The sequence below is a fragment of the Microtus pennsylvanicus genome, chromosome 3, assembly GCF_037038515.1.
Source record: "Microtus pennsylvanicus isolate mMicPen1 chromosome 3, mMicPen1.hap1, whole genome shotgun sequence".
In the NCBI taxonomy this organism is placed as follows: Eukaryota; Metazoa; Chordata; class Mammalia; order Rodentia; family Cricetidae; genus Microtus; species Microtus pennsylvanicus.
Window position 1 is genome coordinate 56,614,806 of NC_134581.1, and position 12,263 is coordinate 56,627,068.

At 48.9% G+C, this 12,263-nt stretch overlaps 1 protein-coding gene across 1 annotated transcript in view; it reads left to right on the forward strand.

The window, feature by feature from the left end:
- The first annotated feature begins 12,031 nt into the window (after positions 1-12,031).
- Positions 12,032-12,263, forward strand: part of Smad6 (SMAD family member 6) — a 71,987-nt gene continuing 71,755 nt past the window's right edge. The window contains exon 1 of the mRNA XM_075965547.1: positions 12,032-12,105. The gene's annotated coding sequence lies outside the window, so the exon portion shown is untranslated. The remainder of the gene's footprint in view (positions 12,106-12,263) is intronic.

A 12,263-nucleotide genomic window follows, 5' to 3' on the forward strand; every position in this document is an offset into this window, starting at 1 on the left:
ATGCATTCATTAGTGGGAAAAAAGGCCATGGATTTGAAGGAGATTGGGGAAGAGTATATGGGTATCTGGCTTGGAGGGAAGAAAGGGAAGGGAGAAATGTTATAATTATATTATTATCTCAAAAAAAATTGTTGAAAAGAATATAGTGTTAAAGACTGGGGTTCAGAAGGGCCTCAGGCGAGGGATGTCAACTCTGTTCTGCCTCTGGCAGCCCCTGAGAGACCTTATGGTCTCAGAGCTTGCCCAGGTGCGAGGCACCTGCCCTGGCCTACTCCTTCTCACTACAGCAAGGCCTTTGTAAGGGCAGGGCCTTAATCTGTGTATTGGTTGGAATGAGAAATGTCCCCCACAGCCTCTGGCATTTGAAACTTGACCCCTAGTTGGTGGATCTGTTTGGGGAATTTTAGGTGAGGCAGCCTGGCTGAAGGGGGCGGGTTTTGAGAGTAGAACAAAGCCCCCACTTGGTCCAGTCTGCTTTCTCTGCTTTGGTCTTAGAGTTTAAGACGTGAGCATCCAGCTCTCTGCTCCTGTCGCATGCTGCTTCCCAGGCCCACCCAGCGGGGCGACTCACCCCTCTGCAGCTGTGAGTCCAAACAAAGGAGTCCATAAGTTGACTTAGTCATGTCTTTGATTACAGCGACAGACAAGTAGCTAATGTGTCCGGTGTTAGAATTACCAGCGGGGCTGCAAAAGCCCAAACAAAGGCCAAGGCTGAGGGTAGAGCTCAGTTGGCAGAGAGCTTGCCCAGCACGCCACAGACTGGGCATGGTGGCTCTCACCTATAGTCAGTCAGTACTCATGAAGCTGGAAGTTGGTTTGGGTGGTGATTCAGCCAATTTTTTTTTTTTTTTTAATGCTCAGGTGATTGGGACATATAGACAAGCCCAGAGCCCAAGCAGAGTGAGAGCCAAACATTATCTTTCCTCACCACCTGTGAACCTGACCCCCCAGAGCAACCAGGGCATTCCTTCTTTTGTGGAAACTTCAGTTAGGAGCAATGGGCATGTCACATTAGGGGTGGGGTTCCTGAACTCCACAGCCTTAGTGGTGGCCTGACTGTGACCCAGTAGGTAACTGCTGGATCCAGCCTGGATCATCAGGGCTGCAAAGCTAAGATGTTCTTCCCAGAGCCACAGTTACTGGTTAGTAAATACAAGCCATGCTTGGGGCACAGGCAGAGGTGCAGGGCCTGCTTACTCACTTAGTCACTAGTGACTGTGTATGTGGTACCTGGCGCTCACAGTCATTTATGAGGTGTTTTAGTTTTGTTTAAAATCAAAAGAAACAAGGGTTGGGGATGTAACTCAATGGCTAGACTGCCAGCCTAGGGTACCAGAGGCCCTAGGATGTATCCCCAGAATCCTATAATGTAGACTTGGTAGAGGCACACAGGGCTGCAATCCCAGCTACTCCAGAGGCCAGGCCTGGAGGACCAGGACTTAACAGGCTAGGCTAGCTCCAGGCTTACTGGGGCTACATCATGACAATAACAAGTAGACACCAACAAATCCAGCCCGAGGGATGCGGTTCTTATGTCAGCACCCTTGTCAACTATGTTTTCAGCCATTTCTGGGAGTCGGGAAAGATGGCCGCGTCTCGGGCCCGTAAGAGTCATTATGCTGCCGTGTACAGCACCAGGCCCCGGAAGATGCTGGTGACTCTGTCCTCCATCCCTTCCCCGAATGTAGCTCGTGCCAGAGGGAATGAGGACAGGGAGTGTTTCTGATGGGTTTTCTGCACACAGGGTCTGGAACAGGCGAAAGCCTGAAGTCAGCCCTGGCCTGGCTGGAAGGAAGACATAACACACAGGAAGTCCCAAGCAAGACAAGACAGGACGTGCCGCCATCAGCCCTTAGCGCTGTCTCTGCTTGCTGCTGTCTGTTCCATTTGTCACCCAGTCATGTCCTGCTCTGCAGGCCAGTGGACAGTTTCGGAGATTAGAATAAACAATTCTTTTGTTGATTTTCTTCCTTTCTGCAACCGACGTTTAAAATTTGGATGACAAGTTCATTGTTTCTGAGCCTTTGGTTGAACTGTTTCTGAGGAATCTGCTGGGGGAGAGAGCATTCAGAAGGGACAGACAGGTGTCACCTGTACGCCAGAGGGCAGGGGATGGAGAGTGGGATGTAGCTTTTGTCCCCAATAGAACAGTCTAGATTTTGTGGCCAGTGCAAGTATTAGTGGTTTACTATTAGGTGACTTTAAAAAGCTGGATGTGGGGGCCATTGAGATGATTCGGGGGGGGGGAAGGTACTTGCCACCAAACTGGGTGTCCTAAGTTTGATCTCTGGGATCCACATGGCAGGAGAAAGCCAACTCCTGCACGTTGCCCTCTGCCCTCTCTCTCCAGGACACATATGCCCTCCAAAATTAATTAGCGATAAAAACAAAAAAGAAAAAAGTTGGGTGTGGTGAAGGACGCCACTGGCAATCCCAAGCCAAGTGGAAGGCTGGGGCAGAAATGGTAAGTTTGAGGCCAGACTGAACTATGTAGTAAGACTCTGTCTCGAAACACAGCAACAACACAACACAGCACAACCAAACCAAATGGAACAAGCAATTGAACAAAACCCCAAGTTGTTCTGTGCTGAAGCGTGGTCCAGCTTCTGTCTACCTGCACCTTCCTCTAGCGCAGTGCTTTTCAAGATTCCTCGTGTTTCAACCCCGACCCCTTTATATAGTTCGTCATGTTGTGGTGACCCTCAAGCATAAATTCTTTTTGTTGCTACTTCATAGCTGCGGTTTTGATACTGTTATGAATTGTAATATAAATATCTTGTGTTTTCCAAGAACCACTGCTCTAGAGGCATGCATCCATTTTTACCAGTTATAGCCCCAGACGGTCTCACATGGTAGCCTGGAAGTCACAGTAATCCTCCTGTGTCATGACAAGCAGGTACCGCCAATGCCTGGCTGTATTATACATCTTTCCAAAGACTGTTTATGCATCTGTAAACAATTTTTTTGGGGTGGGAGGTGGTTTTGAGACAGGGTTCCACTGTGTAACCCTGGCTGTGCTGGAACTCTGTAGACCAAGCTGACCTTGAACACACAGAGATCCGCCCGCCTCTGCCTCCCAGGTGCTTGGACTAAAGGCGTGCGCCACCACCGCCCATCTGCATTTTTTAAGTGAAGTGAGCAGGGTCGAATGGTACACAACTGTAACCTTAGCAACCAAGAAGCAGAGTCCAGGGGATCAAAAGTTCAAGTCATCCTCAGGCACACAGTGAGTGAATGCCCAGCCTGGATTACATTGCACCCTGCTTCAGGAACAGGACAAAAAGTAAATAAGAGTGTGAAGTTTAGTTTAGTGGGGCCAGGGATGCTGCTCAATGGTTAGAGTTCCCGCCTACCACTCACATAAGTTCAGTCCCTAGGACAGTGGGAATAACACAAGGCCAGTTGTGGTCAATCCTTAGCTTTCTTTTTTAATCATTAAAGATTTGTTTTATATTATATTTTATGGGTATGGATATTTTGCCTGTCAGTATTTCTGTGTACTCTGTGCATGCAGTGTCTGCAGACGCCAGAAGATGGCGATGGTTCCCTGCAACTAGAGTTATAGATGATTGGGGGCTGCCATGTAGGTGCTGGGAATTTAACCTGGGTCCTCTGGAAGAGCAGCTAGAGCCTAGGCTGGTGTGGTGGTGTACACCTTTAATCCTAGCACTTGAGAAACAGTGACTGGTGGTCCTCTGTTGAGTTCAAGGCCAGCTTGATCTATACAGCAAGTTCCAGGACGGCCAGAGGTACATAAAAGAGGGACCCTGTCTCAAAACCAAAGAAACAAGAAAAGGGACCCAGTGCTGAATCACCAAGCCATGTCTCCAGCCCTTCCAGAAATTATTTTTTCAATTGCTTTCTATCTTGTTCTTTCATCTTCAGGGTGTCTCTTTCATTTCCAACACCTGACAGTGAACCATCGTTCCTCTATTAGACACTATAATGAAACAATTAAGGTTGTTTTTAATATTTTGTTCCCCACCCCACCCCAAGATAGGGTTTCTCTGTATAATTTTGGAGCCTGTCCTGGCACTCACTCTGTAAACCAGGTTGTCCTCGAACTCACAGAGATCCGCCTGTCTCTGCCTCCCGAGTGGTAGAATTAAAGCCATGCACCACCACTGCCCGACAATATTCTGTCTTTTGTTATAAAATAATATTTATGGATTACAACTTCTCATTCTTCAGAAATAGCACAGATAGAAGCACATCTTCTGTCTGTGTGATTGGCTGAGCCTGAGGACCAGCAGGACATACCTAGCTGCAGAGTGGAGGCCCCATTGGACTGAATCTGTCAGAAATTCCAATCTGCCTCCCTTCTCCCAGCATTTCTGGAGTAGTCCCAGGGTGCTAGACGAGTGGTGTGGAAAGTTATCTCTAGTCCTGAGAAAGAAGAACATGCTGCCAGACAGTGGTGGCACATGCCTTTAATCCCAGCACTCGGAGGTAGAGGCAGGTAGGTGGGATCTCAGTGAGTTTGAGGCCAGCCTGGTCTACAGAGGATTGTTTCACAGACAAACCCTGTCTCATAAAAATAAACCAAAAAAAAAAAACCAACCAAAAAAGTTCATGCCAATGCTAGGGCCCTGCAAGGAAGGGAGGCTCGGGGTTCAGAGGAAAAGGCAGATGGACCACAACAGTGAAACCTGGGGTGCTGGAGAGCTTGTGGGGAGCTCTCTGAGGTCAGGGGTCCCAGAGGGAAGAGGAGAGATGCAGGTGAGCTATCTAAGGGCATGGCAGCTGGAAGGCTACCCTTTAATCTCTGGGGACCGATTGAGGGGGTCTCCAGCTGGCAGCCTGGTTAGAGAGGAAGACAGAAGGCTCCCACTCCATGGTGTGGAGGAGTGATCGACTGTGCACATTGTACATGGTTCTTCAGATAATCTAGCCTTGGAAGGCTGTGCTCAATGCGAATGTGCTCTTGAATTCAGGCATGCATCCGTGTTGTTGGATACTTTCCTATATGAGGATCTCTGTGTCTCCCTGAAGGTTCGGAAAGTGAGGCCTCCCTGGAATCATGTCTTAGGTCAGTCTGGGGAAATGTTCACAGTGGTAGTGACAGTCTTGAGGGGGTCTCTCCTCACTGATCATTTCATGGACATTTTCATCCTACTCCCTGGTATATCTGGATTAGTTTTAATATTCAAAATGGAATATGTTATAAATAAATATATACCATAGAAGAGAGAGGGAGCTGAGAGAGAATAGGGGTGGAACAATTAAAAGTCATTATGTAGATGTATGGAAAACCGAAGCAATTAAAAATTTAAAATTGTATATTTATATAATTATATATATATTAAAGAAAAAAATATATCATGTAAAAATACATTTCCTGGTGCTGGGGAATGTAACTCAGTTTGTAGAGTGTTAACTAGCATGCCAGAAGTCCTGGGTTATTGCTAGCACCTTATAAATCTGCCGTGGTACACTCTTGTACTGCTAATACTGGAAAGGTAGAGACAAGAAACTCAAGAATTCAAGTTCATAGTTGATTATACAAGTCCAGGGCCAGCCTGGGCTGTATTACACTGTTTTGGAGGAAGAAACAATTTCCCAACACCTGTGAATCGAGTCACTTGTCCAGGAAAAAATCCTTAACTTCCCAAGGCCCCAGAACCCTCACTGCCAGGCTTGACTGCCTCGGCCAGCCTTGGTTGTGATCCCACTAGGGCAGGCAACCCAGTGCCCACGTATTCGCTGGAGACTGACTGCGGCATCCTGGGGGTAGAGCAGCCACATCTCCAACTGCTTTGCACACATGCCCCCTCAGTTACTTCTCTCCATGTCTGGGCACAGTTCTAAGAGTTCTGGGGCTCATTTATCAGCTTCTTAAGCAGGCAGGGCCTTCCATGAGTCCTGTGAGTCCTGCCCTACCTGACTCAGGGTCATCCATACACAATCCTAACCCTGATTGCCAAGCCAACCACTTACAGTGAGGAGGGCCCACCCCAGAGATTAAGAGTCTTCAACATTGTCACTAATGTAGTGGTCCCACTTGGTAATGACTGGTTCTATTTTCACTTCGCTAACATGAGCTACGGTTTACTGAGCTCTTATTCCAGGTCAGACACCATGCTTGTCTTTTCTTTTTCTTTTGTATTTTGTTTTGTTTTGTTTTGTTTTTCTAGACAGGTTTTCTCTGTAGCTTTGGAGCCTGTCCTGGATCTAGCTCTTGTAAACCAGGCTGGCATTGAATTCACAGAGATCCACCTGCCTTTGCCTCCCAAGTGCTGGAATTAAAGGCGTGCACCACCACTGTCCAGCTGACACCGTGTGTGTGTGTGTGTGTGTGTGTGTGTGTGTGTGTGTGTGTGTGTGTGTGCATCCTTGTTCAACCTTGAGTGATGTCCTTCCTCCGGCACTGTCCTTTTTTTTTTTGATACAAAATCTCTCACTGGCCTGGAACTTACCAAGTAAAGCTAGGTTGGCTGGCCAGGGAACCCTAGGGCTCCACCTGTCTCTCTCTCCCCATTGCTAAGATTTCAAGCATGTACCACTATGTCTGTGTTTTAAATTTTTAATTTTAATTGTGTGTATGTGTTCTTTCTTTCTTTCTTTCTTTCTTTCTTTCTTTCTTTCTTTCTTTCTTTCTTTCTTTCTTTTTTTCTTTCTTTCTTTCTTTCCCTGAGACTGGATTTCTCTGTGTAACTGTCCTGGCTGTTCTGGAGCTTGCCATGTAGACCTTGAACTCCTGCCTCCCTGGCGCTGGGATTACAGGTATGTGCCACCACTGCCTGGCTGTGTATGTATCTTTTATGTGGGTATATGTCCATGAGTACAGGTTCCTGAAGAGGCCACAGACTCTGGATCCCCTGAAGCTGGGGTTACAAGTGGTTGTGAGCTGCCTGATGTGGGTGCCGAGAACTGAACTCAGGCCCTCTGGAAGAGCAGCCATTGTTTTTAACCATGGCGCCATCTATCCAGCCACCATACCCATCTTTTTTACTGTGCATTTTGGGAATTGAACTCAGCTCCCCATGCTCGAAAGGCAAGTATTTTTCAGAATGAGCACTCTCTCTAGCCTCTCAACAGTGAACTTTGATATTCCAAACCGCCTTCTAATGTCACAGCCATCTAAGACTCAGATCTTCATAAACTAGAAGTGATAGGACAAGCCTGTAACTCCACTGCTGGGGGGGGAGGTGGAGGCAGGAGGATTGCAAGTTTTAGGATAACCTGGGTTACTGACTGAGTTCTAGGCCAATCTGGGCCTTGTAGCAAGACCCATTCTTAGGGAGGAGAAGAAGAAGAAGAAAAGGAGAAGAAGAAAGAATTGTGCAGTGCAAAAGAAAAATTTGGAAGGTAGCTCAGCTGTAGTATGTTCACCTCAAAAGCATGAGGCCCTAGATTCAATCTGCATTCAATTCACCTTCATGACTACCACCACCACTACAAAATACCTCCCCCCAAAAAACAAGGAGGAGGAAGAGGAGTTGGGGAGGACTCAGGTGGTCTATCTGTAGTCAGTCATCTGGTAGAAAAATTGGATTTCCTGTCTAGGTCAGCTGGACATTGTGGCCCAGTCTCTTACCCATTAGTCTACCCTGCCTGCACCTCCCTGGTGCAGGAGGCCTGGGGTGGTTAGAATAACACTAGCAAGTGATACAAGAGGGCTATGGAGCTGGGCATGGTGGTGCACACCTTTAGTCCCAGCAGTTGGGAAGCAGAAGCAGGTGGATCTCTGTGAGTTTGAGGCCATCCTGGTCTAAAGAGTGAGTTCCAGGACAGGCTCCAAAGCTACACAGAGATCCTGTCTCAAAAAAACTAAAAAAACCAAAACAAACAAACAAACAAAAAACCAAGTTCAAAGTCACCCAACATGTGACAGAAGAGCCTAGATATGTGTGTCTCAGCCTTGTCTACTGCTCCCCTTCCTCCACTGCCTCCACTCTGGTCCCAGCTGCGGCTGATCTGGTTGCTACCTGCAAGGCCTCCTCCCAGGCTCCTGCGCTGACCTGGTCTGCAGACTACTCTCCACATGCAGTTAGAGGGAACCTACCAAAACAGAAGATCGGCCTGAAAGACAGCCTCAGTTAAACGGTAGAACACTTGCCTAGCATGCACAGGACCCAGCATTGGTCCCTAACACTGCAAGTCAACGGTATAACATAGAAATCAAGTTTTGCCTCCCCCTTGCTCAGAACCTTCGGTGTCTTCCAACTGACTTAGAATACAAGCCAAAGACCCAGCAATGGCCTGCATGAGCCCACATCTGCCCCCAGTATTTCTCTAACCTCTTTACCTCTGTGAAGGTCCTGGAATGTTCTAAACACATGCATCCCAAGCATGCACCTGCCTCAGGGCCCTTGTGCTCGTTGCTATCCATCCCTATAGCTTTTTGCAAGCAGACAATATGATAGAAAGCCCCCTCCACCAACTACCACTATGATTTCAATGTCACCACAAAGACTTCAATTTCATTATGTCATCAATAAAACCTCATTCCCTCATTCCGATGTCACCTTCCCAATGAAGCCTTCCCTCACTTACCTCCTCTCTCTTCCCCCTTCTTTCTTTTACTTAGACCTTGGTGTCTGTTTTCAGTACTCTGAGCACCGTGCTTGCTTTGTGGTGGTCTGTCTCTTCTCACCAGATTCCGTGATCTCTGGAATTTGCTTGTTGAAGGTTCCCCAGCTCTGAGAAGAGGGCAGGGCACCCAGCAGAGCTCAACAAATACCAGTGAACCCGAAACTCCATTAGAGTATATGGGCATTGTCCCCGCAAGGGAGAGTCTGGAGAACATGTATCAGAGTTTCAGAGGGCTCTCTATCACTTTCATGTGTGCCCCAGCTCTTCCACTTGGGGTTATGCTGGCAAGTAGATTTGCCTACCAAAGGAGCAGACAGCTCTGCTTAGCCAGTTGGCCCTATGGTTGGTCTGTAAGATTAGAATGTATAATTGTTCTCCATAGAGTTAATAGGCAGGATCTGGGCATTTGCATCAGTCTCTGTGCAGGGGTTATGATGAGTCTTCTGGTTAATCCATTTAGTTATGGCAAGAGGTGGCCAGGCTTTGTGACGACTTCTTTGTAAACTGTGCTCCCTAGATCCCAATTCCTTCCCACCACCCAGAAAGCAAGCTCCAGCTTTTGTGATTTCTGCTGTCTCATGCCTCGTTCCTCACCAGTTAGTGTGGAAACTTCCCAAGGGCAAAAGACCAATTTTTTTTTTTTCTTAGAACCAGGTATACTCTAAAGGAGATACTTACCTGGTTTCGATTCTGCCACCTACTGGCTATATGATCAGAAACAAATAGTCTAACCTCTGTGTTTGTGGCAATTTAAAAGAGTCTAGGAAGAAAGAACAAGACCTTCCTTGTATTGTCAGGAGGATGGGAGAGGAGGATGCCTAGGAGGGTTTGGCCAGGTAGGATGGAGAGTTCAGTGAAGTGGGGGATTTTAACTCAGCTGCCCCATAGAGACTGAGTGTTTGGGGGTCAGGAGAAGTGAGGCAAGTGCCCTCTCAGACAGGAGGTTTCCCAGCATCCTTATTCTGATCCAAGCTGATGAGGGTGGTCTAGCCTGACAAGTTGCCCATCTCTGCCCTTGTAGGCTTTGTCTCAGAAGAGAGAACATGGAACTGTGCTGTGGGACAGTACTGAAGTGTAGACACGTGGAGTGCTCCGAGGAGAGAGGAAGGATGGAGGAGACAGGTAAATCAAGGGCTCAGAGTCACCTCTTCCTGGGTGACTTCCTGCGGCTGCAGGACCTTGAGGATGGGCAGCTGGGATCCTGCCTTCCTCCTTCCCTCCCTTTTCCCTACATCCCAGGGAATCCTGGCAGTTTAGTTGAGTGGAGGTCAGAGCTGCAGCTCCACAGGCCTGCGCAGCTGCGCCCCACTGCACACACCCTCTAGTGGCTACAAGGTGTGCCAACCACTAAGTTGGATGGGTCCTGAGAAGGAGCAGGCCTTCAGCAGAGTGCAGATCTAAGGCTTCTTCTCACTTAATGTTGGCAGCTGCCCCTACTGTGATTCCTATTCTCACTTTATAGCGGATAGATGACCCACACTTATCAAGTGAAGAAGTACCGTAGCATTGGTCCTGAACTCAGGCTACCAGACTCTGGTTGCAGTGAGGGGGGTCCTTCCTAGGCACTGTCCCCATGCTACATCTCCCACTGAGTAAGTGCCAAGAAGCTAAATTTTGCTTACGTTAGCAGCTCTCTTACTTATTCCTTTATTTGATCATTTATTTAGTGTGTGTTTACGGTATATATTTTGTGGGTGTACAGGTGTGAGACCAGAGGTTAACACTGGGTGTCTTCCTGATGCCTCTCCTTATTTCTTTGAGACAGGATCTGTCACTGAAGCTAGAGCTCATCCATTCAGCCAGGCTGGCTGGTCAGAGAGCTCCAGAATCTCCCCACGTCTGGGCGGCAGACCAGCACCGCTGTGCCTGGTTTTTTACATAGACCAGTGGGCATCCAAATTTAGGCCATCATGGCAAGCACTTTAGTAATAAGCCATCTCTCTAGTCCCTGGTTTGAGGTAGCAGGCTTCTTGAAGTCCTGCTTTAGTCTCTCCTGGCCTGGTATACCTCAAGGACATTGTAGGAAGAGATGTTTGTGCTAGGAGGAAGGGGCAGGAGAGTCAAAAGCCTCAGCTCATATACTTCTCCAGAGCTGGGGGTGTGGAAACTCTTTTGAAAGTATCCAACTACTGTGCTTCAGTTTCCTTATCCGCACACAGAGAAAATAAAAGGCCATGAGATGTAGGTGAATACATGCTGGCTAGGCTTGAAACTTCTATTACCGGGTAAAGTGCTCAAAGCACATGTCATTATTCTTGTAACCTGAAGTCAAGGCAACAAATATCTTTGTAAAAGAAACATTAAAAGAAACATACTTGGTTTCTTTTTATATTTATTATTTTATTTTGGGGGGACTTTTGGAGATGGGGTCTTATGTAGCCCCAGGCTGGCTTCCAGTTCAATGTGTAGGCCAGGACAGTCCTGAACTCCTGATCCACCTCCTAAGTGCTGGAGCTAACGGGCGTGCACAATCCTATAGGACTTTCTTTCACGAGCCAGCAATTTCATGGATGAGAAAGAGACCGACCACAAGGCAAGTTCGTGTGGATGCTGCTGGTCCACTTGGGTTGTGTTCCCTTGTTAGTAAGCACTATTTTCTATAATCTTCGCTCTGTGAGGCAAACATCATCTCCAGCATGCTTAAAAAAGAAACAGTGGTCAGGACTCTTCCTATTTCACCTTGGTCAAAACAGTAAGGGGTGGGCGAGACGATCGGCCCTCGCAGCACAGGAATACCTGACTCCAGGTAAGGCTTGCAAGCAAGGCCCTTCCCCCCCTCCTCCAGTGCACACCCAGACCTGGCTCTGGGCTTGCACGCCGCGGTCACGACACCAGCCCATTTCAGGGGTATCCTAATGGGGGGGATCACAAGTCCGCGCCCCATCCACTGCACCCCGCCTCCCTCAGGGAGCGGCGTCCAGCCCTAAGCCAATGAGAGTAGCGGAATTTCTTTCATTGAGCTCCCGGCCCCACTTCTGCCCGGAAGGGGGCGTGGCGCTGCGCCGGGGGTGGGGCCGCGGCTCGCCAGGGGAGGGCGGGGCCGGCCCCGCGGCTGAGCCAATCGGCGCCACGCCCGGGAGGGGGAGGGGGGAACCAGGCCTTTTTTCCCCTCCGCGCGGGACCAATCCGGACTTTACAAGCTTGAACTTTTGCCACCCTCGGACTAGCTAGCACGCCCGAGGAGGTACCCCGCCGCGCCGGCTCCAGGGCAGGAGCGGCCTTAACCCTTCCCGTGCCAGGCCCCGCAAGTCTGTCCCCCAACTTGCCCCTGTTTTCATAGTGGAACATAGCTGGGGAAAGCACGCCCCTTCATCCACATCCCTCTCGAAGGGGCAGAAAGTAAATCCAAGATGGGAAAAGGAAGCGCCGGGCCTTGAGGGGGCCCTGGTACGCCAGGCAGCCTGGCGGGATAGCCTAGGCGACCGAAAGGAGACTTCCAAGAGCAAGCGCACTCCCGCCTCTACCCCACCCAGTCCAAGTCCCCACCTCCGGCTATCCTGGAGCTCCATCGGTCTAAGTGTTCTCTGCCCCCGTGTAGCCTGTAGTGAGACCCCTAGTTCTGAGGAGGAGGTAGTGGGTCACAGAAGATCCCGCTACCCCAACTTCTCGGCCGCCCTCCTAGTTCCCCAGAGACGCAGGGCAGGAAGACGCGCACACACGCCCATTTTTATTAGCCCGCGCTGAGGCTGGGGGTTTGGACTGACTCTAAAGTGCAATGAGTGTTTGCA